Below are 26196 nucleotides of genomic sequence, written 5' to 3'. Positions count from 1 at the left end.
ATAATCGAGAGTTTAATTGTACACAAAATTCTGCACCGGCAACACTTTCGCAATACGGACGGCTATAGAGGCAGCACGGCTAAACGTTTTTGCAGGGAAAATCAAACGGCTTGTTGAGTCCATGCCACGTCGAGATGCTGCAGCACGCCGAGCAAAAGGAGGTCCTACACGATATTAGTAGGTATTCCATGAGTTTTGTCACCTCAGTGTACACGACTCAATATTACTATAGTATACCATGTCATAATGCAGTATACCACGTCATCATCAACTTATGAGGTCTGAACTCTTAGTTATTACCCAAAGAATAAATTATATCAAAACATGAGGAAGCCATTAGTCTTGGGAACCACCAAGCTTTGACCTTGCCGAGACGCTTTGAGGAAAAGCGTAGATTTGAATTTCAGGGGAAACATTTATGTTTGAACCAGTAGAACTGCAGCCAACAAAAACAAATTCTCGTTTCTCTTACATTTATTTTACAACAGAATAACGAAATTATACTCATGAAAGAAGATGACCAATTACTGGTTTCTGATTTTTTTACACTTTTAATGCGTTACAAAATTCCCAGTTCCATTGAGAAAGAAGAGGCAACATAGTCAACAAGCCTTTCTGTTCTGTAACTGATAAATAAAGGTGGTCTTTGGGATGAAGTACGGTGTGATATACATCTGCCACTGTCTTTTCACTTTTGAATGCACTAACATTTTTCTATTCTTCTGTTTCATAGTAAGAGTTTTTAATAGATATATGAGATGGACAAGTATGAGATACTTTGATCATACTGTGTACGGAGATCTTACACGTCGGCACTGGCAACACCCCTTCAGCAGCATCTTTAAAATCTAAGAAGTCAGTTATACGCACTGGAATTACCTGGAATGAGTTTGTAGCTTTAGTTGACTGAACTCCTGATGGTAGCACTGCTTGACACAAAGACCATGGAGCTTCTAGTGATGAATGTTTTAAACATTTTCTCCATTACAACGAAATGAATACCCCATAGCTGCATACAGGCGTTGATAAAAGTCAACGGAGACAGTTGAAAATATGTGCCCCTACCGTTACTCGAACCCGGGATCTCCTGCTTACATGGCAGACGCTCTTTCCATTTTTTTTTTTTTTGTTCGTTGTTGATCGTTTCGTAAGTCACATGACATCCTTTCCAGTTAGATGTTGAGCCTTTCACTCAGTTTTTTATTACACAGGCCAACTAGCTCTCTGACCGAACACACTGAGCCACCGTGCCGGCATCCATCTGAACCACCGAGAACACAGAGGATAGTGCGACCAGGGACTTATCTCAGGCGCACCTCCCGAGAGACCCACATTCCCAACTTATTGTTCCGCACTATATTCATAGTGCCCCTGCCCATTATAGTCATTACTTGCGGCTTCTTGCCGATTCCCAAGAGTTCGGGCACTGTTCGTGCATCCGCACAGAAGAAGATGGTCAAATGGCCGGTGAGCCTTAACTATATATGAAGATGGTATCCGTTCTTTTGGACATGTCCGAAAGAACAGATATCATCTTCATATATTTACACTACTGGCCACTAAAATTGCTATACCAAGAAGAAATGAAGATGCTAATGTGGTATTCATTGGACAAACATATTATTCTAGAACTGACATGTGATTACATTTTCACGAAATTTCGGTGCATAGATACTGAGAACTCAGTACCCAGAACAACCACCTCTGGCCATAATAACGGCCTTTATACGCCTTGGATGGCGTGTTCAGGTAAGCTGCCCATGCAGCTTCAACACGATACCACAGTTCATCAAGAGTAATGACTGGCGTATTGTGATTAGCCAGTTGCTCGGCCACCATTGACCAGACGTTTTCAGTTGGTGAGAGATCTGGAGAATGTGCTGCCCAGAACAGCAGTCGAACATTTTCTGTATGCAGAAAGGCCCGTGCAGGACCTGCAACTTGCGGTCGAGCATTATTCTGCTGAAATGTAGGACTTCGCAGGGATCGAATGCAGGGTAGAGCCACGGGTCGTAACACATCTGAAATGTAACGTCCACTGTTCAAAGAGTCGTCAATGTGAACAAGAGGTCACCGAGAAGTGTAACCAATGGCACGCCATACCATCACGCCGGGTGATACGCCAGTATGACGATGACGAATACACATTTCCAATGTGCGTTCACCGCGATGTCGCCAAACACGGATGCGACCATCATGATGCTGTAAACAGAAACTGGATTCATCCGAAAAAATGACGTTTTGCCATTTGTGCAGTCAGGTTCGTCGTTGAGTACACTATCGCAGGCGCTCCTGTCTGTGATGCAGCGCCGAGGGTAACCGCATCCATGGTCTCCGAGCTGATAGTCCATGCTGCTGCATACGTCGTCAAACCGTTCGCGCAGTTGGTTGTTGTCTTGCAAACGTCCCCATCTGTTGACTCAGGGATCGAGACGTGGCTGCACGATCCGTTACAGCCATGCATGTAAGATGCCTGTCATCTCGACTGCTAGTGATACGAGGCCGTTGGGATCCAGCACGGCGTTTCGTATTACCCTCCCGAACCCACCGATTCCATATTCTGCTAACAGTCATTGGATCTCGACCAACGCGAGCAGCAATGTCGCGATACGATAAACCGCAATCACGGTAGGCTACAATCCGACCTCTATCAAAGTCGGATACGTGATGGTACGCATTTCTCCTCCTTACACGAGGCATCACAACAACGTTTCACCAGGCAAAGCCGGTCAACTGCTGTTTGTATATGAGAAATCGGTTGGAAACTTTCCTCACGTCAGGACGTTGTAGGTGTCGCCACCGGCGCCAACCTTGTGTAAATGCTCTGAAAAGCTAATCATTTGCATATGACAGCATCTTCTTCCTGTCGGTTAAATTTCGCGTCTGTAGCACGTCATCTTCGTGGTGTAGCAATTTTAATGGCCAGTAGTGTATTTTTTCGATTATTTGACACTTGGAACTAATATAGGAACATGCAACAGAGGATCGAGAACACAAGAGCATTGTGCTGTGTTGTCCGAACGAGACACACCCAGGGCAAAAGCACCGGTGAGCTGGTGCCAGGGCCATAGGGACTCGCCACTTGCGCGAGTTCCACCAGCGCCACGGAGGGCGCTGAGGATGAAGATACCGACTTCGCCTCGGCCAGTTGCCGGCCGAGTACAATCCGCCAATGACCGGACGACAAGGGAGAAGCCTAGTCGGATGACAGAAGAGCAGCTTTCGCGCATCTGGTTATAGATTATCGTTCACGGCTGATTTACAAGGGGAAGGCGTCAGACACGGCCGAGCGATTCGGCTTAAATTTGGCAGGTCGCTTGTGTACAACCTAAAACGAAGGACTCTAAGATATTTTGGGTCAACACCCCAGTAATTTTGAGAAAATCACCCCTAAAGGTTATGACGAGCAATCGAATAAAAATTGCAGGGATCGATAGATAATTGTAAATAGAGAATTTTTCATCATCGGGTATGGGGTCCAATAAGGAAAAATTTTCCGGAAATCGAGGTAAAAAACTTTTTCAACTGCCGCTTCTGTACCCACATGGTAAACACCTTTCGCCGACAGCACCGATAGCGCAATGGGCAAGGTAATTGCCTGGGAATCGAAAAACCCGGGTTCGGATCTCGAAGAAACGGAGCGGATGTTATTCTTTTCGTTTGTATTTTTCCATACCTCAATTGATAGGGATAGGAGGGTTAATAAGGTAAGGAAATCAATAAGGAATGATAATAGTTCTTACCTTATTAACCCTCCTATCCCTATTAATTGAGATATGGACAAATACAAACGAAAAGAACAACATCCGCTAGGTTTCTTCGAGATTCTAACCCAGGTTCTCCGAGTCCCAACCTGTTACCTTTGCCCGTTGCACTATCGGTGCTGTCGGCGAAAAGCGTTTACCATGTGGGTCCGGAAGAGCAGTTGTAAAATTTCTTACCTCGATTTCTGGAAAAGTGTGCATTTTCGGACCCTATACCTGATGATGAAAAATGCTCTATTTACAGTTATCTATCGATCCCACCAATTTTCAGTTCATTGCTCGTCATAACCTTTAGGGGCGATTTTCACAAAATTACGGGGGTGTTGACCCAAAATATCTTAGATTCCCTCGTTTATACGTGATACACAAGTGACCTGCCAAATTTAAGCCGAATCGGTTGGCCGTGTCTGAGGCCTTCCGCTTGTTAGATAGGGAACGTCGTACAGTGAACTCTTAGAAGTGAACACATAGTTATACATTACATTTGCTATGTACTGCGAAATTTACCTACGATTATTTGCACTTAGCTATTGACAGCCTTTTTTGTGTTACATTACAAGCAATGTCACAGACTTAATGGTTCAAAAAAGTCACAAAAGTAGGTAAATCTTTTTAACTCATTTGTGTGACTTTCTTACTAATTTGTTGGAGTGTTGTAGAACCTTCGTTCTCTTATCCTGTTACCTAATCCTGGGGCATATCTGTGTAATAGTGGGAGGGAGAAATTGTGTTAGCGGTGTACTGCACCAGAAGCCGTTTCACGAACAAATCGGCCTCCACAGAAGTAGCGACGAGGTCTTTGCACAACTGGCAACGAGGCTTTACAAAACACTGAAAACAAGTGTTTGAAAAGAATAGTACTTAGAATGTGTTGTGTACATAGTCCCGCGTAGTCACCGCGTACACAACTTTCCCAATAGAGCGCGCCCCGCTAAGCACAACAGCGCAGGCGCAGCGCTCGTCCGTCTCCGCACTACGAGATGGCACTGTCTTGGAGACGGGCCAAATTCTGCTTCCGCCGATCCGCGTATTAATATGTAACGCAGCCAATGGGATCGCTGCTAACGTAGAACCTTTTCTCCTCGCGCATCACACTCGCGAAGTGATACCTGAACGCGCGAGGTATTATAACGAGTGTACAGACCTCTGCATTTGTCTGTACCAGTCTATAGTAAAGTTTCAGTCTGCGCCTAATAAGATTACCGTATTCCTGTACATAGCCATGAAGATAAATGTACAGACACTTTTGTCAAGTATCCGAGATATGCGAGAATAAGATTAACGTACCAAGACCCAAGAAACTTCAGATTATCAATTGTAAATAGCATCCAGGCCCAAGTTAAGTTATTTTTATGCTTGTTATTATTTTAATAAATGTGGGTGAAAATTAATTAAGTTCTGTTTAAAGTTGGTCACCGTGAATCTACTACTCTAAGCGTGCAAGTGGCGTTTCTATCGTCTGACCTACCGGCAGAAGATAAACAAGCCACGATAAGGCCACGAGACATATTGCTGACACTCGCCTAATTCGTTAGAGCGACAAGTCAAATAATCTGATGGTGTGTGTACCGAAGGTCTTACAGTACGCACACTACAGAATGTCTTCCATTTCCACTTTTCATATGACGACAATTAACTTGCGTAAGTTAGAAAACATTATTGTATAAATTTTTGGCCTATGACTATAAGGAACAGTAATTTTACGTACAGCCTGACTTGATCATAAGTACATTAATCAGATCTCACGACCGGTAGAGATCTAACAACCTGTAACACATAGTCTATGAATAAAGCTGCTTCTATTGTTTACGCACTACAGTAATGTAGTTTTGTAAACTTTTTTTAACCCGAGCAGGTGCACTTGGAAGAGGACTTGGTAGCACCGAAATCGACAGTGAAGCAAAGAAATGGAAGACCATTGTTGAAGCCAGGGATACTTCATTTATAATTTCAACAGTTTTGCGAGGCGTTCCTTTTTTACTACACCTGTTGGCAGCAGACGGCGCCGCGTCAGCTGCAGTGTATGCGACCAGAGGTGGCTGTTATTCTCTTAGTGGGTCCCTCGCGTGCAGCGCCGGCCCCCTGCACTCAGCGGAAGACTCGAAAGAGATTGAAATCGATAGGGAAAGAGAGAGAGAGAGAGAGAGAGAGAGAGAGAGAGAGAGAGAGAGAGAGGTTACTGGAACGATGAGTGCCCCTCGAGAGGGAACTCAAGCGCCGAGTGGTCGGTGAGGGCCAGCCACACGGCACGATGCTTTACATGCGTTTATACTTTCTTAAGTAAACAGCACGTCTCTTCAAACAGAGGGCTGGGAGCTGGGAAAGCTGTCTTTCCAGTCAGCCGGAGAGGATAGCACTGTATTGCGAGGAAATACTTGCGAAATAATGATGTGATGCTGGAAATTAGAGTCCTCCGATTTATGAAAACAACTGCTCAAATATGTTTCAGTACTATCTAGTGGTACTTTTACCCCTTTCTGTAACATATTTTAACAATAATTATTGTAACAAAATTATGCCTAAAATAGTTACGTTTATGTTTTCTGATGATTTTCTTATTCCTAGAATTTTGGGTTCTGTGGTTAATAATCAGCCTTGTACCGTTTTTAGGCCTATTTTCTGTATAATAATGATTATTTGATCCTGGCTTCAAGACTTTGTAACGAAAAGTCTAAGAATCCGCCCTTGCCTAGGGTATTTGATGGGTCACAGATGGCGGATAGTGAATGTCCCACCAGATATGGTGGACAGCTGCGAATGCAGAATAAGCGGTCCAGGACCAAGGCAAAATAAAACCAAATCCACTTTGCGTCTGTCTTGTAGCGAGCAGCAAAGTTTAAAGTTGGCAATACTTTCTTAGGATGTAAAGGTTGGCTACAGCGCGCATACACAAGCTCTGGAATCTAAAATATTGTTGTCGCGCCTCGCAGCGCACGGATTAACTAGTGGCAGTTTTGAAGCCAGTGTAAGAGCCCGCCTGCTGTGGTCTGCACGTGTGATGGGCGAGGGGTCGTCACCGAGCTGCCGTACTTCTGTGTCCGCCAGCAGCGACACAGGATTTGGTAGTGAGTTGATATTTTTTTATAATTTGCAGCGCGCTTATTAATTTAAAGAAAGGGTTTGTGTATTTGCGTAGCAGCAGACGGTAATTTTGATAATGATAAGAGTTGAATTCTTGAGGGGAAACCATTGTTAGATTAAGTATTGATTTTTGTCATTGATTTCTTTTGTAATTGCCAGGGAATTGTTTCACTATCTATTCAATTGAGAAGTATTTCAGTTTGTCTCAAGAGTTTGATTAATTTGTAATATTGCTTTAATGCCACTGGAGACAGATTTACAAACGAAGCTATTGTTCAAAGAATGCAGCAGATCAAGCAGTGGCAGCAGAAAGACCGAGTAAGTTATTTGTTGTGCACAGGGCCAATTAAAAAAAAAATAAAGTTTTGGCGATCACTGTAATAGTAAAGTTAACAAGAGTACAAGCACGAGATTTTCAGTAGAAAACACGAGATAAGAAGATAGAGCTCGCAACTTTCAAAGTGATCAGATTCTGTTCCATAGTGGTGCGGCTCAGATTTATATTCTGGAACTAACCCTTCCAGTCTTAACACTTTGAGTTCACTCAGTGAGCCTACTCGCCCCACCTGATTCCAGGTACAACCATCACGGAGCATTCTGATAGTCACAATATTACCGCAGGCGGTCAATCCACGCCAGTATTACCGGCGCAACTGGTCATTCGGATGCTGGGCGGGCAGCTTGAAATACAGTATGATTCAACACAGAAACCCTGAGTCCTCTGGTCAACTTAAAACCAAAACAAATACAATTTTTTCATCACTTAACATAAACACTTTTGCAACCAGGTAAACTTCATAACTTGGGAGATACGTTAAAACAACAGAAAATTCAAATGTTCGCACTTAAAGAAACACGAAATGAGGTACAATGACAACTTGGATTTCGGTAATTGCCGCCTTTTCCAAAGTAAAACTGATAAAAGAATGCTTAATAATACACCACATCTGGGAGTATCTTTTGCAGTCTCCAAAAATATTTAAAACCCATTAATAATAGACTAATAACAATTTCTCTTAAATGCGCAAATGAGGCATACACTTCAGTTAATGCCCATATACCAGTCTACGAGGGTAGCCGTATGAAACTGAAGAAGCTAATGACGCTTGGGAAACGTCAGAAAGCATCATCTCGAATCTGTCTCAGATCATGTTCAAATTTTAGTGGGTGGTTTTAATACTCAATTAGGTAAAGAGAAAAAAAAAGAAAACTGTGGGTGTATTTCCTGCTCATAAATGGATAAACCAAAATGGTGAAAGCCTAAAAGAAAAGTTCATCACAACAGCGTAATATTTAATTCCGTTTCGAAAGAAACAAAAGCACTCTTGGTGCAAAGCGGCCTCTGAAATAGCAGTTAAGTCTAGGCATGACGACCTGAAAAACTGGAATAGTAACAAAACTGAAAATACTCTCTAACTGTAAGAAAAGAAACATCAAAATTGATCTGACAGACTAAAAGCAATTACGAAAACGGCCAACTTTTAGAAATCGAACAACAATTTCGAAAGAACAATACAAGAAACTTTTATAAGACAATTTCGAAGTCTTTGCTGCAAAAATTAAAGTGGCTGTTTGGCTCTTAACAAACAGGAAAATTGTAAATTACTTGCTAATTATTTTGAAAAAACTATTAATTGTCCAGAACCAGCAGGTAAATTCCAATCGCAGCAAACTAATAACACCAACCCTAACTCTAAAGAAACTCACGAAATCGAAATAATTAAACAAATTAAATGACTTAAAAACGATAAAGCATTCAGAGAAGACGGTATAATTGCAGAACTACATAAATCAGCTGGCCCTAACACTACAGAAGAGATCACTCAACTAATAGGATATATCTGGCAAACTGAGAAAATATGGAAGGACTGGAAAACTGCCCTAATTCATCCATTCCATAAAAAGGGTATAGAACCGATGTTAATAATTACCGAGGACTCTCTCTTCACCTGGTAACATACAAAATTTGATGTTTACTTGATCGAGCCGAAGAACATAAAACTGGTGAATACCAAGCAGGCATTAGACCAAACAGATCCTGTCCGGAACAAATTCTTAACTTAAAACTAATCCAACTAAACCAAAGAATTTCTGGTAAGAATATTGTATTTACGGTTGTGGATTTTAAAAAGGCCTACGAGTCAGTTGCTCGCTAATCTCTTTTGCAAATTTTAAGGAGCAAGGGCTAGATAATAAAATTCTAACACCGGCGAAGGAAAAGTTAACCGATACTAGCTCTAAAGTTACATTCATTGCAGAAATTTCTGAACCATTTGATATAAAGACTGGTGTTAGGTAGGGAGACGGACTCTCTCCATTACTGTTTAACTGTGTTTTGTGAAAGGTAATTACAGAATGGTGAGAGCAAAAGTCGAGTGAAAATATAGATCAATCAATTAAGTTAGGCAGAAGTAACATTAAAATAGGTTGCCTCGCCTTTGCAGACGATCTGGCAGTTTTAACTAGGGATATTACCACAGCTCAAAAACAAATTGAAATTCTTAAAGAAGTTGCGGAAAAAGCAGGACTACAAACATCATTCGAAAAAACGGAATATATGACATGTAACAAACAAGCACCAAAATTTTCGAACACAAAATATGGAAAAATAAAAACGGTTTCTCAGTTTAAATACTTGAGAGAAAACATATACGAAAATGGTCTGGAAAAAACTGCAAACGAAAATCGCTGCCAGAAAATGGCGACTGCATGCATATTAACACAAAATAATTATAATAAAAAATCACTTTATAAACTCAGTAAACTTAGGTATTACAGCTTTGTAATCAAACCTGAATATATTTATGGAGCAGAAACTTTAATTTTAAATGGAAAGGCCGATACTGAAGAAATTAAAAAAAGGAAAGAAAGAAAGGTTATTAGGAAAGTATTCGGCCTCAAAATTATTGATGGAGAAACTTATAAGTTGAGATGTGATAAGGGAAGAGAAGAATACACACACACACACACACACACATACATGGTGACATGAGAAAACGAAGACTTAAATTTTATGGGGACATTAAAAGAATGGCACCCACTAGGTTGAAAAAACAAATAGTAGAATTCTACGAAAACAGAAATAAGGCCAACTGAGCCAATTAAATTGATCGCTGCAATTAAGGAAGAGCTTAAAGTAGCCCATACAACTCAGGCAGACGTTACAGATAGAAAAACATTGAGACCAAAGATATTTTCTTGGAAAGTTGGTCGGAGGGAATTTAGAAAACGGACTGGAACACCGTGGTCTGATGGAAGAAAGAGACTTCATTCTGAAAGGAAGAAACAAATTTGGACACAAAGGACGGCGAACCATCAAACGTGACGCTGATGGATTGTACCTCGCGTGGTCCTACTGGGCCCTTACGTGAATAATAATAAAAATGATCGCTTCAAAAATATGTTTGTATTTTACAGAATCAAAATATTAACTGAAGGTGGCGTGAGGGTGCTTAAACATGTTATGGCATTAAAAAGTAGTTGGTTCCTTTCACCGATCCCCTGACACAGATGTTACATGTGCTAAGCAGTTCAAAGAAAACTTGAGTGTCATTTCAAAAAAGGTACTCCACTCATACGATTATAATTGTCGGTGACTTCGATCTACCCTCGGTATGTTGGTGAAAATACATGTTTGAAGTCGGTGGTAGGCGTAGAACGTCGTCAGAAATAGTACTGAATGGCTTCTCAGAAAATTGTTTTGAACAACTAGTTCGGTAGCCCACTCGACGTGTAAATGGTTGCGAAAACATACTTAACCTCTTAGCAACAACTTATCCTGGCCAGATGAGGAGCAAACATGGCAGATCCAGGGATTAGCGACACAAGGTTGATATAGCTAGACTCAATATCGTAAGATCCAAACCCACCAAAATTAAACGCAAAAAACATCTGCTTAAAGACGCTGATGAAAGTGCGCTTGACACCTTCCTAAGAGACAGTCTCTACTCCTTCCAATCTGAATATCTAAGGGTAGACAAGATGTGCTTTAAATTCAAAGAAACAGTATCAACTGCAGTTTAAATATGTATACCAAATAAATTAAAAAGAGATAGTAGTGATCCCCCATGGTACACACAGCAGGTCAGAACACCATTGCAGAAAAAACGAGAAAACATGCCATATTTAAAGAACGCAAAACTTAAAGATTGGAAAACTTTTACAGAACCTCGAAATTTAGCGCAAAACGCAATGCGAGACGCTTTCACTAGTTTTCACAGCGAAACTCTGTCTCGAAATCTGGCAGAAAACTCGAAGAGATTCTGTTTGTATGTAAAGTACACCAGTAGCAAGACGCAATCAATACCTCTATTGCACGATAATATTGGTGGTGGTATTGAAGACAACGCCACTAAAGCAGAGTGACTGAACACGGTTTTCCGAAATTCCTTCACAAAAGAAGACGAAGTAAATACTCCAGAATTCGAATTTAGAACAACTGGCGACAACAGTAACTTAGAAGCAGATATCCTCGGTGTATCGAAGCAGCTTAAAACACTCAAGAAAGGAAAGGCTACCGGCCGAATTGGCCGAGCGGTTCTAGGCGCTACAGTCTGGAACCGCGCGACCGCTACGGTCGCAGGTTCGAATCCTGCCTCGGGCATGGATGTGTGTGATGTCCTTAGGTTAGTTAGGTTTAAGTAGTTCTGAGTTCTAGGGGACTGATGACCTCAGAAATTAAGTCCCATAGTGCTCAGAGCCATTTGAACCATTTTATTTTTTGAAAGGCAAGGCTTCCGGTCCAGATTGCATAAGTCAGTTCCTTCCAGAGTATGCTGATATAATAGTTCCATACTTAGCAACCATAGACAACCGCTCGCTCTTACCAAGATCCGTACTTAAAGGCTGGAAATCTGCACAGGTCACACCAATATTCAAGAAGGGCAGTGGGAATAATCCGCTGGCTTACAGACGCAAGTATGCAGTGCTCAAACATTATGAATCAACTCGGAGGAAACGAATTATTGACAAATAGTCAATGCAGATTCAGAAATAATTGTTCTTGTGAAACACAACTAGCTCTTATTACCATGAAGTAATGAGTGCTATCGACAGGGGCGTCAAATTGATTCCATATTTTTGGATTTCCTGAAGGCTTTTGACACCGTTTCTCACAAGCGACTTTTAATTAAACTTCCTGCCTATGGAATATCGTCTAAGTTGTGTGACTGGATTCGTGATTTCATGCCAGCAAGGTCGCAGTTCGTAATAACTGACGGAAAGTCATCGAGTAAAACGGAAGTAATATCTGGTGCTCCCCAAGGAAGTGTTACAAGGCCTCTTTTGTTTGTGATCTACATACACGATTTAGGAGACAATCTGAGCTGTCTTCTTAGACTGTTTGCGTAGCATGCTGTCTTTTACCGTCATGTAAAGTCATCAGATGATTAAAACGAATTACAACGTTATTTCGACAAGATACCCGTATGGTGCAAAATGTGGCAATTGAATCTAAATCATAAAACGTGTGAAGTCATCCAAAGAATCTGATAAATTTCAGTTACACGATAAATTATACAAATCTCAATTACAAACATAGGGATTACACTTACGAATAACTTAAGTGGAACAATCACATAGATAATGTTGGAGGAAAACGACTTATTGGCAGAACGCTTAAAACATGTAACGGGTCTACTAAAGAGACTGCATACACTACTCTTGTTCACCCTCTTTTGGAATATTACCGTGCAGTATAAGATCCACACCAGATAGGATTGACGGAAGACATCGAAAACGTTCAAAGTGAGCAGCTTGTTATCCATTACTGCGAAACAGCAGAGAGAGTGCCAGGGATATAATACACTAATTGGGGTGGCAGCAATTAAAACAAAGGCGTTTTTCTCCGCGACTGGACCTTCTCAAGGAATTTCAGTCACATAATTTTTTCTCAGAGCGTTGGTGCCCATGCATATAGGGAGAAATGAACATCAGAATAAAATAAGAGAAATCAGAGCTCGCGCGGACAGTTTGAAGTGCTCGTTTCTCCCGCCTGTTCGAGAGTATAACGACGGAAAAGTAGCTTAAAGGTGGTTCAATGAATCCTCTGCCGGGCATTTAATTCTGACTTACAGATTACTAATGTAAATGTAGACGTAGAAAAAGAACTGTTGTTTGTATTGCAGGTGGACCTGAATTCATATAATTCAATCCGCAACGGCTGTTGTTCGAACTGCTAAGCCAAATTGCAGTAATGAAATGTTGCTTTATTCCATCTGTTTAGATGTGTAGGTGAATAAAAATAGTGTTTTACGACTTTATTGCATGAGATAAAGCGGTTTAAGAGAGAGAACAGGTGTATTGAGGCCATATGTGGATAACGATTTTTTGTTCGGTTGTGTTTGGACGCAAGGTTTCTACGTCTGTAACTTACAGACTGTTATGAAATGAAATGATATGCAAATCCTTCGTTGGAAACACGCTCGAGTATGGAATGCATTTACTTATTTAAGGTTTCCTCTGGGAACAGAGGCACATTATCTGTCAATCAGAGAAAAATAATAACAAAATACTCAGAAAATAGGAAGATGATATACAAACAAAATGAGTCTTCGACTCTGTAGTGTAGAGTGGGCTGTTCTAAAACTTTCTGGAAGCTGCATAATGTGTGTCAAAGCGATTTCCGAACACAGATCGTTGTCCTTCCAGGGCAATGCGCTTGCTATCGCCTATTAAGGCAGCACCGTCTTAGTTCTGTTATTACTTCTCTCCTTCTATCCAAACTTAACAGACGTTTGCTGCATACCTCGCGGGACTATCAGTCGTCGAAGAAACAATACTGCGGAAAATGTCTTAACCACAGTCTAGGGGATTCATTTCCAGTATTTATTTGATGCTATTACACCGCCACAAGTAAATTAACAATTACAAACAAAGAAGTGATGAACAAGCACATACACTCCTGGAAATGTAAAAAAGAACACATTGACACCGGTGTGTCAGACCCACCATACTTGCTCCGGACACTGCGATAGGGCTGTACAAGCAATGATCACACGCACGGCACAGCGGACACACCAGGAACCGCGGTGTTGGCCGTCGAATGGCGCTAGCTGCGCAGCATTTGTGCACCGCCGCCGTCAGTGTCAGCCAGTTTGCCGTGGCATACGGAGCTCCATCGCAGTCTTTAACACTGGTAGCATGCCGCGACAGCGTGCACGTGAACCGTATGTGCAGTTGACGGACTTTGAGCGAGGGCGTATAGTGGGCAAGCGGGAGGCCGAGTGACGTACCGCCGAATTGCTCAACACGTGGGGCGTGAGGTCTCCACAGTACATCGATGTTGTCGCCAGTGGTCGGCGGAAGGTGCACGTGCCGTCGACCTGGGACCGGACCGCAGCGACGCACGGATGCACGCCAAGACCGTAGGATCCTACGCAGTGCCGTAGGGGACCGCACCGCCACTTCCCAGCAAATTAGGGACACTGTTGCTCCTGGGGTATCGGCGAGGACCATTCACAACCGTCTCCATGAAGCTGGGCTACGGTCCCGCACAGGTTTAGGCCGTCTTCCGCTCACGCCCCAACATCGTGCAGCCCGCCTCCAGTGGTGTCGCGACAGGCGTGAATGGAGGGACGAATGGAGACGTGTCGTCTTCAGCGATGAGAGTCGCTTCTGCCTTGGTGCCAATGATGGTCGTATGCGTGTTTGGCGCCGTGCAGGTGAGCGCCACAATCAGGACTGCATACGACCGAGGCACACAGGGCCAAAACCCGGCATCATGGTGTGGGGAGCGATCTCCTACACTGGCTGTACACCTCTGGTGATCGTCGAGCGGACACTGAATAGTGCACGGTACATCCAAACCATCATCGAACCCATCGTTCTACCATTCCTAGACCGGCAAGGGAACTTGCTGTTGCAACAGGCCAATGCACGTCCGCATGTATCCCGTGCCACCCAACGTGCTCTAGAAGGTGTAAGTCAACTACCCTGGCTAGCAAGATCTCCGGATCTGTCCCCCATTGAGCATGTTTGGGACTGGATGAAGCGTCGTCTCACGCGGTCTGCACGTCCAGCACGAACGCTGGTCCAACTGAGGCGCCAGGTGGAAATGGCATGGCAGGCCGTTCCACAGGACTACATCCAGCATCTCTACGATAGTCTCCATGGGATAACAGCAGCCTGCATTGCTGCGAAAGGTGGATATACACTGTACCAGTGCCGACATTGTGCATGCACTGTTGCCTGTGTCTATACGCCTGTGGTTCTGTCAGTGTGATCATGTGATGTATCTGACCCCAGGAATGTGTCAATAAAGTTTCCCCTTCCTGGGACAATGAATTCACGGTGTTCTTATTTCAATTTCCAGGAGTGTATTTAAACAAAAGGAAAATATCAAAGATCAGTGCTCAAATTTTCCAATCTCTGATTTGTTATGGAACAAGCCTGGTGCATTTCTTCGTGAAAAAGCGGCGAAAGTACGTAAGGGGCATTCCTGATCGGTATGTGGCATCGTCTGCGCCTCTTCGATGCAGTCATAGCTTAAAGAATCTGGCCATCGACAGCTGTAGAAAATAGCATTTTTAGTTATTTGGCAAAGGGCATCTTCTAAACACCATGATCTGCGCTTTAAATGTTTATTAGACACATCGGTATTGGGGAGTATGACCCATCGTCAGTGGCACCTGATACAGAAGAACAATACAGGAGAACACAGTACACGACAACCTGTGTCCTGTAAGATAGGACGAATTTTATGTCCTGTTGTAATTACAAAGTCATGCTGTAATTGGGTTCTACGTATCAAATGTTGTCTGCTTTGTAGATGCACATCACGCTGACCATCATAAGGAATTTATAACTGATACACATACCATTGACAGAGAGATACATAGTGTAAGAAGATGCATGTTTCTGCTATTACGTATACAGGTGACATGTTATAGAAATTGGTGTACATACAGTTGTTTACTCTTCTGTATCAGATGCCACTGAGTATAGGTTATACCCGAAATTTTAGTCTGGTTAATAAACATTTTAAGTGCAGCTCATAGTGTTTGGAAAATGACCTTTAGCTAATGGATGTGTTGGGAGTGCTACTGAGAAGCTGTACGAGAGATATCCACAGTACCTCAAGTTCTTTCCTCTGCTGTGGATACTGTCTTTTCTTCAGAAAATACAGGATCTATCACAACTCGCTCACTTGACTGTTACTGGCGCGTCAATGATAGGTCCGGGCTATATGTACAAGATGAGACGGGGGCTAGGGAGCACACAGGATGTGTCAATCAAGTTCGAGGTGCTGTCTTCGACTAAAATCGAAAATGAGCCAGTGAGACTCTCTTCACTTCTTGGGAAATATGGTGAGTCCGGTTTCATGGCGAGCCAAACAGAAAAGGCAGGGTATCTATTAATCGTCAGGTGCTCAATTTCCTTACGGAAATGGCAGTAACGGATTTGAAGGAAAACGTGTGCAAACGACGTGCATGCCTTAAGACTTCATTTAAGATGCTGAAGGGGCTAGTCCGTCAGCCACTGACAGAACATGGCGGAGCCAACTGGATACTGTGGCCCACGTTGGGACAAACGATGCCTGCTCTCTGGAGTCCAAGGTCGTACTTGGATCATTCCAGTGACTGACAGACAGGGTTGAGAATAGCAGCCCTGCTCACGTAGTTTCAACGATGCTCACAATTTGCAAAATTGTCCCCAGGAAAGATAGTGGCCTCCTGGTTCTAGGTCGTATGGAGGGTTTGAACCAGAGACTGCGAAAGTTCTGTGACAAGCTAGGATGGAATATCTAGACTTGCACTTTAGGGATGAGAACTGCAGGATCCTTTTGAGCGCCGTCCGGAGTGACCGAGCGGTTCTAGGCACTTCAGTCTGGAACCGTGCGACCGCTGCCTCGGGCATGGATGTGTGTGATGTCCTTAGTTTAGTTAGGTTTAAGTAGTTCTAAGTTCTAGGGGATTGATGACCTCAGAATTATGTCCCGCAGTGCTCAGAACCATTTGAACCATTTTTTTTATCCTTTTGAACGGGTCAGATCTGCACTACACATCATAGGCTGTTAACCTGGCAGCTGACTGTATGTGGCGTAGATTAGGCGATTCTTCATATAGTCCATATAATGACAGCCTTAAGAGACCCGGAAGTTTCAGTGTATTATTCAAAGAAATGCCCCACACTACTACAAACGATATTAAAATACATTCCTGGAAATTGAAATAAGAACACCGTGAATTCATTGTCCCAGGAAGGGGAAACTTTATTGACACATTCCTGGGGTCAGATACATCACATGATCACACTGACAGAACCACAGGCACATAGACACAGGCAACAGAGCATGCACAATGTCGGCATTAGTACAGTGTATATCCACCTTTCGCAGCAATGCAGGCTGCTATTCTCCCATGGAGACGATCGTAGAGATGCTGGATGTAGTCCTGTGGAACGGCTTGCCATGCCATTTCCACCTGGCGCCTCAGTTGGATCAGCGTTCGTGCTGGACGTGCAGACCGCGTGAGACGACGCTTCATCCAGTCCCAAACATGCTCAATGGGGGACAGATGCGGAGATCTTGCTGGCCAGGGTAGCTGACTTACACCTTCTAGAGCACGTTGGGTGGCACGGGATACATGCGGACGTGCATTGTCCTGTTGGAACAGCAAGTTCCCTTGCCGGTCTAGGAATGGTAGAACGATGGGTTCGATGACGGTTTGAATGTACCGTGCACTATTCAGTGTCCCCTCGACGATCACCAGAGGTGTACGGCCAGTGTAGGAGATCGCTCCCCACACCATGATGCCGGGTGTAGGCCCTGTGTGCCTCGGTGGTATGCAGTCCTGATTGTGGCACTCACCTGCACGGCGCCAAACACGCATACGACCATCATTGGCACCAAGGCAGAAGCGACTCTCATCGCTGAAGACGACACGTCTCCATTCGTCCCTCCATTCACGCCTGTCGCGACACCACTGGAGGCGGGCTGCACGATGTTGGGGCGTGAGCGGAAGACGGCCTAACGGTGTGCGGGGCCGTAGCCCAGCTTCATGGAGACGGTTGCGAATGGTCCTCGCCGATACCCCAGGAGCAACAGTGTCCCTAATTTGCTGGGAAGTGGCGGTGCGGTCCCCTACGGCACTGCGTAGGATCCTACGGTCTTGGCGTGCATCCGTGCGTCGTTGCGGTCCGGTCCCAGGTCGATGGGCACGTGCACCTTCCGCCACCACTGGCGACAACATCGATGTACTGTGGAGACCTCACGCCCCACGTGTTGAGCAATTCGGCGGTACGTCCACCCGGCCTCCCGCATGCCCACTACACGCCCTCGCTCAAAGTCCGTCAACTGCACATACGGTTCACGTCCACGCTGTCACGGCATGCTACCAGTGTTAAAGACTGCGATGGAGCTCCGTATGCGACGGCAAACTGGCTGACACTGACGGCGGCGGTGCACAAATGCTGCGCAGCTAGCGCCATTCGACGGCCAACACCGCGGTTCCTGGTGTGTCCGCTGTGCCGTGCGTGTGATCATTGCTTGTAGAGCCCTCTCGCAGTGTCCGGAGCAAGTATGGTGAGTCTGACACACCGGTGTCAATGTGTTCTTTTTTCCATTTCCAGGAGTGTACTAGTGGTTAGCTGCTGAAGCATTCTCAACAAAGTGCATCAGTTTGAAGAGCGGCTAAGAGGTAATGAATCTTACATAATGCTAGTAACAGAAAGCTGGTTAAAACTAGAAATTGAGAGCAGTGAGACTTTTTAGGAAAATTTAAGCATGTATGTAAAGAATAGGTTGATGGGAAAAGGAGGCGGTGTGTTTGTAGAAGTAGTCAACAAAATCAAATCGATTTAGATGGAAACTGAAACTGCATGCGAGATTGTTTGAGGAAGACGCAGTATCGGGGGGTGTGCATAAAAGTATATTTAAAAGGAAAATTAGGTCTTTGTGTCGACCACGAGACTCACACCCTGACATAACCGAAAACTTTAGAGAAAACCTCAGTTCGTTAGTATGCGAGTTCTCTAATCATAATGTTATCATTGGAGGAGAACTCAATCATCCAATAGTTTACTGAGATAAATACATCATCTTCAGTGGTTGTCGTGTCAAGACATCCCATGAAAGATTATTAAATGCTTTATCTGAAAACTACCTTCAACCGATGCTTAGGAACGCCTCTCATGAGACAAAAGTATGAAATGTAATGGCAACAAAGGGATCAGACATGTTTGAAGACATCCGCATCGAAACTGGTATCCCTAGCCAAGAGACTGTTGTAGCTACAATGATTACCAAAGGTACAAAGGGTAACTAAAACAAGTATTATGACTTATATATTCAGTAAACTAGATAAAGAAGCAATTGTGTTATATGACAATGAGGAACTCGAAAGTTTTAGCTCAAGCGAGGAGCATTTAGAGGAACTATGGCCCAACTTAACAGCAACAGTTGAACATGCGCTTGATAGATGCGTACTCAGCAGCACAGCTGCGATGGGAGAGGCACTCCGTAGCATACAACCACTGTAAGTAAACTCCTAAAGAATGCGACACTATTGCGGATATGTGTAACAGAAAGCATACGGTCATTGATAGACGTTTATTGAAACGCATTTGGTTGTAAGAGATTAATGAGTGAATTCTTCAATGACTACCGAAGGGGAATGTCGTCGAAAGATCTTTCACAAAACCCAAAGAAATTCTGGTCGAATATAAAGGCTTTAGCGGCACCAAAGTCAGTGTGCAGTTACTCACGGATGCGATAGGAACTGAAATTGAGGGAGCAAGGCAAAAGCAGAAGTGCTGAACTCCGTATTCGAACGTCAATTTACACAGGAAAATCGAGGAGTATTGCCCTTCAAACAACTGAAAAGATGAATGAAACAGATATTAATGTCAATGGCATTGAGAAAAAAATGAAATCGTTAAACCTAAGTTGCAGGACTAGATGGAATTTCTGTCGGATACTACACTGAATTTGATGCTGAATTAACTCCTCTTTTAACTATAGTCTACTGTGGATCCTTAGAACAAAAAACCGTGCCCAGTAATTGCAAGAAAGCACGTATCGCACTCGCCTACAATAAGAGTAACAGAAATAATGGATAAAATTGCCGTCTAAAGCCCTGGGTTGAAGCAGTTAGATGGATACAGTATTTCTCGATTACCGATAAGTATGTGTCTCTTTACTATATCAAGGCTTTTTGTCGAAAGTGGGATCATATGGGGTATCAAACGAAATTTGTGACTGGATTGAGGACTTTTTGTCCGGGAGGAAGTAGCATGTTATCGTGGACGGAGAACTATCGACAGATATGAAGGTAACTTCCTGTATGCCCCAGGGAACTGTGTTGGGATCCTTGCTATCCATGTTTATTAATGACTCTACGGACACTATTAATAGTAAATTCAGATTTTTCGTGGATGATGCAATTATATACAATGAAGACAAATGTTGGAAAGAAGCAAATGTGACTAATAGATGACACTGAACAGACGTAAAGAAGGCCATAACGAATGGTCACAGGTTTGTTCGACCCATGGCAGCGTGTCACGAAAATTTTGAAACAACTGATGTGGCAGGCGCTTGAAAATAGACGCAAGCTATCCCATGCAAATCTACTTGGGCAGTTTCTAGAACCAACTTTAAGTGACGAATGTATGAACATATTACAACCATATATTACAACCCTCTACGTCTAGCTCCCAGTGAGATCCCGAGGACAATGCTAGACTATTTATAGCCTGAACAGAGGCGTTTGAGCGATCGTTCTTCCCACGCTCCATACGTGAATGGAACACTAAAAAGCCCTGATAACTGACAGCATGGGACGTACCCTCTGCCGTGTGCTTCGCAGTGGTTTGCAGAGAATGGATATGAATATAGATGTAAGAATGAACGCTAGGCGTTTGACAGATTTTCGATCCGCAAGAAGCCTTGTTGGGCTGAATCTGATTCCGATTTCCAAGTAGTCACAATGTTGAAACTGCTGGCTAATATGCACATGACAGTTATCAGTGTCGCTTGACTAGATTTAAATCAAATTATAGAGCCTTACTGAGTTATACTATATATGGGAAGGACGAATTTTTTACTAGGCAATGGAGTGTGTGCTATTTTGAAACTTTGAGATAGATTTTTTAATTTGTGCCATGATAGATCAGTCAATAAGAGCGTTACGACCCATACACTTCACACGACGATAGAAATGGGACATCTGGCATCATCAGTGTTACCAGCTTTCTAGAGCAAACGGCTGCCGTTAGTATTGTCTATTACAATCACCTGAACTGCTAGCCGGCCGCTGTGCCAAGTGGGTGTGGGCCCTTCAGTGCGGAACCACGCGGCTGCTAAGGTCGCAGGTTCGAATCCTTCCTCGGGCATGGGTGTGTGTGATGTCCTTAGGTTAGTTAGGTTTACGGAGTTCTACATCTAGGGGACTGATGACCTCAGATATTAAGTCCCATAGTGCTTAGAGCCATTTGAACCAATTTTAACTTGAACGTCGTCAAAGAAGTGTGAATAACGGCGTTACGAGGTTTGCTAGGGTAGAGACGCGACGCGACTTTTCCTAGCTCACTGAGGGTCATTTCGCACTCCTCCGGTTGCCAGGCGAAGGACGAAGCGTGCACGGCTCGCTGGTACACAACGTACCGGTTGGTTATACACTCCTGGAAATTGAAATAAGAACACCGTGAATTCATTGTCCCAGGAAGGGGAAACTTTATTGACACATTCCTGAGGTCAGATACATCACATGATCACACTGACAGAACCACAGGCACATAGACACAGGCAACAGAGCATGCACAATGTCGGCACTAGTACAGTGTATATCCACCTTTCGCAGCAATGCAGGCTGCTATTCTCCCATGGAGACGATCGTAGAGATGCTGGATGTAGTCCTGTGGAACGGCTTGCCATGCCATTTCCACCTGGCGCCTCAGTTGGACCAGCGTTCGTGCTGGACGTGCAGACCGCGTGAGACGACGCTTCATCCAGTCCCAAACATGCTCAATGGGGGACAGATCCGGAGATCTTGCTAGCCAGGGTAGTTGACTTACACCTTCTAGAGCACGTTGGGTGGCACGGGATACATGCGGACGTGCATTGTCCTGTTGGAACAGCAAGTTCCCTTGCCGGTCTAGGAATGGTGAACGATGGGTTCGATGACGGTTTGGATGTACCGTGCACTATTCAGTGTCCCCTCGACGATCACCAGAGGTGTACGGCCAGTGTAGGAGATCGCTCCCCACACCATGATGCCGGGTGTTGGCCCTGTGTGCCTCGGTCGTATGCAGTCCTGATTGTGGCGCTCACCTGCACGGCGCCAAACACGCATACGACCATCATTGGCACCAAGGCAGAAGCGACTCTCATCGCTGAAGACGACACGTCTCCATTCGTCCCTCCATTCACGCCTGTCGCGACACCACTGGAGGCGGGCTGCACGATGTTGGGGCGTGAGCGGAAGACGGCCTAACGGTGTGCGGGACCGTAGCCCAGCTTCATGGAGACGGTTGCGAATGGTCCTCACCGATACCCCAGGAGCAACAGTGTCCCTAATGTGCTGGGAAGTGGCGGTGCGGTCTCCTACGGCACTGCGTAGGACCCTACGGTCTTGGCGTGCATCCGTGCGTCGCTGCGGTCCGGTCCCATTTCGACGGGCACGTGCACCTTCCGCCGACCACTGGCGACAACATCGATGTACTGTGGAGACCTCACGCCCTACGTGTTGAGCAATTTGGCGGTACGTCCACCCGGCCTCCCCCATGCCCACTATACGCCCTCGCTCAAAGTCCGTCAACTGCACATACGGTTCACGTCCACGCAGTCGCGGCATTCTACCAGTGTTAAAGACTGCGATGGAGCTCCGTATGCCACGGCAAACTGGCTGACACTGACGGCGGCGGTGCACAAATGCTGCGCAGCTAGCGCCATTCGACGGCCAACACAGCGGTTCCTGGTGTGTCGGCTGTGCCGTGCGTGTGATCATTGCTTGTAGAGTCCTCTCGCAGTGTCCGGAGCAAGTATGGTGGGTCTGACACACCGGTGTCAATGTGTTCTTTTTTCCATTTCCAGGAGTGTAATTCAAGGAGGCCCAGTGTGGGTTGTAATTATTATACGGCAGCGAGACGTGGTAGATGTGCTAATAAGTTAATGCGGAACCAATTTACGCTGGAAAATATTAGTTCCAATTTTGGCCATCAGGTGCAAATCTGGCGCTGTACAGCATCTCTTCGACGTGTCTGGTACCCATCTTGAACAAACTGTGTGAGCGGCTCTTATGATGAATTCAACATTAACTCTTTTCCATTGTTTGACCTTATCTGCCCACGTCCCGTACCTATCTATTACATAGAAACATTTCTATAAGTCTTTCTTGCATTCACAGCGCCAGATTTGCATCTGGTGGGAAAAATTTAAGTACATTTTTTCCAGCGTAAATCTACACTATGTAGTCAAAAGTATCCGGACACACCCATAACATCCTTTTTTTTATTAGATGCATTTTGCTGTCACCTACTGCCAGGTACGCCATATCAGCGACCTCACCAGTCATTAGACATCGTGAGCGAGCAGAATGGAGCGCTCGAACGTGGTCAGGTGATTCGGTGTCACTTGTGTCGTACGTCTGTATGGAAGATTTCCACACTCCTAAACATCCCTAGGTCCACTGTTTCCGTCGTGATAGTGAAATGGAAACTTGAAGGGACAAGTACAGCACAAAAGCGTACAGGCCGACCTCTTCTGTTGACTGACAGACCGCCGACAGTAGAAGAGGGTTGTAATGTGTAATAGGCAGACGTCTATCCAGACCATCACACAGGAATTCCAAACTGCATCAGGATCCACTGCAGGTACTGTGACAGTTGGGCGGGAGGTGAGAAAACTTGCACTTAATGGTCGAGCGGCTGATCATAAGCCACACATCACACCGGTAAATGCCAAACAACGCCTCGCTTGGTGTAAGGAGCATTGAATAGTAGAAAAATGCAGTGTGGGATGACGAATCACGGTACACAACGTGGCGATCCGATGGCAGTGTGCGGGTATGGCGAATGCCCAGTAACGTCATATGCCAGCGTGTGTAGTGCCAACATTAAAAGTCGGAGGCAGTGGTGTTATGGTGTGGTCGTGTTTTTCATGGAGGGGGCTTGCACTCTTGGTTGTTTTGCGTAACACTATCGCAGCACAAGCCTACATTGACGTTTTAAGTACCTTCAAAAAAGTGTGAATTCCTCAGGGACCTAACTGATTAGGTCATCGGTCCCTAGACTTACATGCTACTTAAATCAACTTATGCGGAGAACAACACACACACCCATGCCCGAGGGAGGACTCGAACCTCCAGCGGGAGGGGCCGCGTAGTCCGTGATATGATACCACAAACCGCGCTGCCACTCCGCGCGGCCAGCATCTTATTGCTTCCCACTGTTGAAGAGCAATTCGGGGATGGCGACTGCATCTTTCAACACGCTCGAGCACCTTTTCATAATGTATGGGCTGTGGTGGAGTGGTTACACGACAATAACATCCCTGTAATGGACTGGCCTGCACAGAGTCCTGACCTGAATCCTATGGAACACCTTTAAGATGTTTTGGAACGCCGACTTCGTGCCAGGACTCACCGACCGACATCGATACCACTCCTCAGTGCAGCACTCCGTGAAGAATGGGCTGCCATTCCGCAAGAAACCTTCCAGCACCTGATTGAACGTATGCCTGCGAGAGTGGAAGCTGTCATCAAGGCTAAGGGTGGGCCAACACCATATTGAATTCCAGCATTACCGATGGAGGGCGCCACATACTTGTAATTCATATTCAGCCAGGTGTTCGGATACTTTTGATCATATAGTGTACACCACATTAACGCCTTAGAATATTTACCAAGTTTCGCTGCCATACGTTAATTACAGCCCACTCACGACCCCTGTGAAAAGCTGCACTTTAATTATAACCACGTGGCACCTGCAGAAAACACTGAACCGGCCTGATTTACATGGCAGCCGGATGCGAGTGAAACGACGCTTGGGGATCCGCCTACGGATTATAGGCTTTGCTCCGAGAGCACTGGCACAGCGAGGCATGCGTGACAGTATCTGTGCATTTTCGAAAGTGGGACAGGAATTAATACACTACAGGTTTCTACAAGAAACTTTTCAGTCATTTAGAAACAGATTCGACAGAAGAAAAAGCTGTATACATGCTGACGTTCAATAGGCAAATGTAACCATTATCAAACACGGAAGACATCAGGGACAAATGAACGATGTAGTGCGTACGTAGCACATATTACTTCCGAGGCTCTGACAAAATATACGAGGCCTTTCTAACAAATAGTGATAATAAACACGTTGTGCATTGGATGTGCAATACATTTGAGAATAGGTTAATGGAAAACTTGAGTAAATTCGATGCAGTAATTGGAGCAATAAAGAATAACAGTTATTGAAATCGTGTGCTTAAATATGCTGAAAGAAACACAAAATACGAAAAATCTAAATTATCAATTATTTGGATTGATGATGAAGAGTGTTATTAAGGTAAATGTCTTCCTGCAAAGGTTTAAAAATTGGGGAAGACGTACTAGAAGAGGTGATGAACGTTTCGAATGTGCAAAGATAAATTACTCAAGCAAGGAATAGATGCCATGGATTTGTGCACACGAAGACTGCTTACCTGAGGAAATGAATTTAAAAAAAAAGGTTCAAATGGCTCATGGGACTATGGACATTTGAGGTCATCAGTCCCCTAGAATTTAGAACTACTTAAACCTAACTAACCTAAGGACATCACACTCATCCATGCCCGAGGCAGGATTCGACCCTGCGACTTTAGCGCTCGCGTGATTCCAAACTGAAGGTCCTAGAACCGCTCGGTCGCAACGGTCGGCGGAAATGAATTCTAACGATATTAAATGTTATCATGCAGTCGGGGAAGAACTGTACATCTTCATCATAGCATAACACTATGTAAAATACTGTCCTTGAAACAGGGCAAATTTCGTAGACAGAAGTTAAGATGATGAGTAGTTTGTTCCTGGTGTCTTACGTGTTTCAGCCGGCACGGTAGCTCAGCGTGTTCGGTCAGAGACCTGACTGGTCTCTGTAATAAAAAAAAACTTGAGTGAAAAGATTAACAACGACTTCAACGGGTGTCATGTGACGTTCGCTATGACGAAATACGACGAACCATAACGAACAAAATGAAAAAGAAAAGTTGTCTTGGAAGGAATAGGGCATAGTTGACGAAGGAAGTCTATGGAAAATGTGTTGCAGGATTAGCAAAATGTTACTAGTATATATTGTAAGTTATCCAGCAATAGTTGTCCTGCAGTTGGAGGGTGCAATAGAGATGAACTGTAGTGGAAGACAAAAGATTATGAAAATCTTTTGGACG

General features: G+C 44.4%; 1 protein-coding gene across 4 annotated transcripts in view; it reads right to left on the bottom strand.

The window, feature by feature from the left end:
• Positions 1-26196, bottom strand: part of LOC126276649 (probable glycoprotein hormone G-protein coupled receptor) — a 1482411-nt gene that overhangs the window by 266994 nt on the left and 1189221 nt on the right. The window lies entirely within an intron of this gene.

The sequence above is a fragment of the Schistocerca gregaria genome, chromosome 1 (genome assembly GCF_023897955.1).
Source record: "Schistocerca gregaria isolate iqSchGreg1 chromosome 1, iqSchGreg1.2, whole genome shotgun sequence".
In the NCBI taxonomy this organism is placed as follows: domain Eukaryota; kingdom Metazoa; phylum Arthropoda; class Insecta; order Orthoptera; family Acrididae; genus Schistocerca; species Schistocerca gregaria.
The sequence above is the reverse complement of the archived record's forward strand: the minus strand, read 5'-3'. Positions and strand labels throughout refer to the sequence as shown.